Source organism: Takifugu rubripes, chromosome 16 (assembly GCF_901000725.2).
Source record: "Takifugu rubripes chromosome 16, fTakRub1.2, whole genome shotgun sequence".
Taxonomy (NCBI): Eukaryota; Metazoa; Chordata; class Actinopteri; order Tetraodontiformes; family Tetraodontidae; genus Takifugu; species Takifugu rubripes.
The window spans coordinates 4,645,322-4,649,268 of NC_042300.1; the positions used below are offsets into that span (position 1 = coordinate 4,645,322).

A 3,947-nucleotide genomic window follows, 5' to 3' on the forward strand; every position below is an offset into this window, starting at 1 on the left:
AACCAAAAACAAGCAACTTTCTGGTTCCATTCAGGGAAAAGACATGATTTTTTCCTCCTTTGGTAGCCGGAATTTGTAGAATTTGTTTACAGAAGAAAACAGCTGACCGACCTGACTGTAGCGGCGGCTGTAATTAACTCACTGAAAGCCTCGTTTTACTGTGGCTATTTCGGGATTTCTGGCTGTGGAACAGCAGCAGCCAGTCAGAGCAACAGTCAGAAATGGAGTTAGCCTTCCAGTTTTCAGGGCTTCGGTTTTCTTCCTGTGGTTCTGGTCAACGCAAACAGCAAAAAAACTAACAGAAATAACCAGCCGTAGGTAAGCGGCTCAACAGGACGCCATCAGTCCTTTTGTATGCGTCTTTAGTTTGGTGTCCCTGGCAACAGTCGTCCCTAAGAGAGACAGTTATTAAAGTTCTTCTTCCTCTGCCAAACCAGTCACGGCTCACCATTAACACCCGGCAGGCTGGACCGTCAGCTCACTAATGAAGCCACTGTGTTCTTTTTTAAGTGTCATTCTGGATTATGGCCATTATATCACACACACACACACACACACACACACACACACACTAGTGGGTGCTAGCGGGGCCTCGGCGCCTGTTTGGCCCAGGATCCCTGCCGTCACCTCGACGGGCGGGCGATACCAGGCTAATTTCATCTGACAGGTGAGTTAACGAGGCTTTGGTCGGCGGCCCAAAGGCTTCAGCTACGGCTGCTGTCGATATTTATATTAAGGGACCATAATTGGGCCGTCTTTCTCCTTCATTATGGCCCTTCAGCCGACCTTTGACCCCTCTGTGAGGCCACTTCATGTGTTTAACTGTCATCTCATTTGACGCATTTTTAAAAAAAAAAAAAAAATTGATTTTAAATTTGATCCAAAAAAGAGCCCAAACGCAGCTTTTTCATCCTCCTGCGATCAAACGTGGTCCGTGTTGACTCCCCTGAATCAGCGACGGCAGCAGCGACGGCGCAGCCTTGACTAGATCAGACGGGTTAAATGAGATGCGGTGGGCGCCGTTCTGACAGTAGATGGAGGTCACGGTTCGTCGTCCATTCAGCCGCTTAACGTGTGACAATTTTATTGGACATGAAAAATGAAAATATTGATGGCTTTGACCTTTGGGGTCGCCGCTGGTGGGCGAGGCAGGTCGCCTAAATGACCACGACAAAGCGGGGAGGGAGGGAGGGATAGGACGCCGCGGTGAGCTCAGTTAGACGTAATCGATGCTGTCACCCGGCAACCGTCTCATTAGACTAGCAACAGGTGGAGGCAGTCAGATAACAGGTGGTGGCGATTACAGGATGGAGAGATGGCGGCTGAGGAACACGGAGGTTCTGCTTCCGAGGGCCTCCAACATCTTCGCCATGGCAACAAGAACAATCTAATTATCTATATTTGTCCTCACGTTCTGATCCAAACAGCTGAGGATGAGAAAGATTCTATTTTCTTTCCATAAAAGGAATAAATACGACACCTGTGGTATCTGGCGCCCCCTACAGGGACGAGCGGTAAAGCAAGTGATGATTATAAAATAATCCTGCGGTTTTTTATTTCTCCTCCTCCGTTTCTCTACTTTAACTTAATTCTGATTTGCTTTTTTCTATTAAAAGTTGGCACAAACCATCGCTGCCCTTTTTTAATCTAATTCAGAGGGCAGTGATATTTTCTGGATCCTGCATCCAGACTTTATTTCAGACACAAACCTTCCTTTAAACTTCTCTCCTAAGCAGCCAAACACAGAAAAATCCAATATTTGTTCTTTTAAAACCAACAAACGTGACTCTGAATCAGGTTTATTGCGGTTGGAGCGGTTCTGTGACCGTAAAGCAACGTGCTGGAGGGGCTCCTTCAGCTTTAAACTGCACCATGTTCTCCATCACCCATAAAATAATCATTTCTTGTAAAAAGCGCACACATGTTTCTGCTCAGACCAGCGATGAAGGAGTCCATTCAGAACCTTTGTTCAGCGCTGGCCCGGCTCCAGGGTCCGTTTACTGGAAGGAAAATCCACTTTTCTCCCCCTCGCGCTCTTTTGTTCTCCCCCTCGGCTCACGAGCGGCGGGATGGCGCCTCCACTGTCGCCGGTAGCGCAAAGCTTCTGGGAGCAAACGGGGCGTTTGGACCCACCGCCCCCCCCTTGTGGGACCAGGAGGGACGGGGACGGGTCCTCGGAAAGACAAGATTCATTCTAAATAAAGTAAAGAAATAGTGCACATATGTGACCTCACCGGTGTACAAAACAAAGTTCTTACATGTTATTACAGTGTAATCAATGTTCCCCAAGGCTGGTTGTGCGTGTGTGTGTGTGTGTGTGTGTGTGTGTGTATGCGTGTGTGTGTGTGTGTGTGTGTGTGTGTGTGTGTGTGTGTGTGTGTGTCAGCAGAGGGATTAGAGCCTCCTATAGAGCCAATACCACTCCGGGGTTAAAAATCAATACCCCTGCATGCAGTGATAAATCCTCCCAGCCTCACTGACCCCCCGCCCTCACACCCCTGCACACAAAACAATATTCCCCCCCAACAAACACACACACACACGCACACACACACACACACATTGTCAAAACAGCCCAAAGATGTGACGGCCATGGATCAGCGGAGAACTGGCGTGTCAGCTGAAAGTCTGCTGGGAAGACAAATCTCAGTCCTGGTCTCAGAGGGTCAGAGGTCATTTTAGCAGAAACTGTTGACGCTCCAGGCTGGAAAGTTTGGGATTAAAAGACAGAATTTAAAGGTAATCTGCTGCCTTCAGGCCACGTTTCCATGTAAAGCAGAAAAATAAGATGGGGATTCTGTTAAATGTGTTTAAAGCTGCTCTGTCTCGCACACTCGACGGGCACAAGCAGCTTCTGACGTCCACGTCTCCCTCTTCATCCCATCCCAGCTCCTCCTCATCCCCTCATCCCCTCATCCCTCCGATCTCTAAACCCACCTGCATCCCTCCATCTGATCACCCGCTCCTCTCCAATCAGACCCTCCGGACCGCCTCCACGGATGGCTGTCGGTGTCTGAAGGTCGATGAGGATAAACCGCAGTCGAGTGTTCCGCACCGCCAGAGAAGGTCCGGAATTCAGCAGCCAGGCAGCTGGGAAAAAAAGAGAAAAAAAAGGGGGTTGATTTAGATTCTGTGATTAAAGCAGCATCAGCCATGTCTAATACACACTGATGCATTCTGGGATTTGCAGTGCAAGAATAAAAAAAAGCATCCTTCAATAAAAAAGAGCATTTATAGCAACAAACAGTTCATTAAACAGAGTTTGACTGACATCCAAGGATCCGAAGGTTGAAAAGCACGGCACCATCACACGGCTGAGCGCCGGTTTTGTCCTGCTGGGGGGCTGTGACTGGCTGGTTTTGATGTATGGAGGGCCTCATCAGTCAGAGGGGGGGGGGCTTTGGTTCAGGATCAATAGGAGCGGAGCCGATTCTACCCGTGGAGGAGGAATTCTGCTGCGCCGAACACACCAATGCTCTGCAGGTGGTCTCCCCTCAGGGACCCAAGGTCATTCCCACCGTAAATATGTTCCGCATGCAAAACTCTGCCGATCATAAACGTGATGCACGGCCGCCAGAACGACCGCGCCGGCGCCTGGACGGGCAGCCGCAGTGTGTTCAGGGATGATGTAGTGTTCCGCACGCACGCGGCTGATGCATTTTTTATGTTCCGGCTTCCTCACCTTCAATTTTAAAAGTGTTTACTCAGCAGCTGTCCTAAGAGCTGATAAAATAGGTTAGAGCTGCCGATGTCATGAGCCTTCGCCACAGAAGCCGTCCCCAAAATGGCCCCCTGTGGCATCGCCCTCCTCGGGATAATGTAATTGGGGGGGTGAGTCCGTCTGAGCAGTTCTCTTCAGTGTCATTCAGCAGATTCATGGGAAATGCTAATAAGGCTCAGTTAAGGGTAATAAAATCTACCCAGTCGGAATGTGGAATGGCTCCAAG

The 3,947-nt window shown here is 49.3% G+C and overlaps 1 long non-coding RNA gene across 1 annotated transcript; it reads right to left on the reverse strand.

Moving 5' to 3' along the window:
- Positions 1–1,787: 1,787 nt before the first annotated feature.
- On the reverse strand, positions 1,788–3,051 carry LOC115253050 (uncharacterized). Its single transcript, XR_003891375.1, has 2 exons — positions 2,938–3,051; positions 1,788–2,194 (listed from the first exon to the last, which is right to left on the reverse strand). It is a non-coding gene; the product is annotated as an uncharacterized lncRNA (long non-coding RNA).
- Positions 3,052–3,947: the final 896 nt, after the last annotated feature.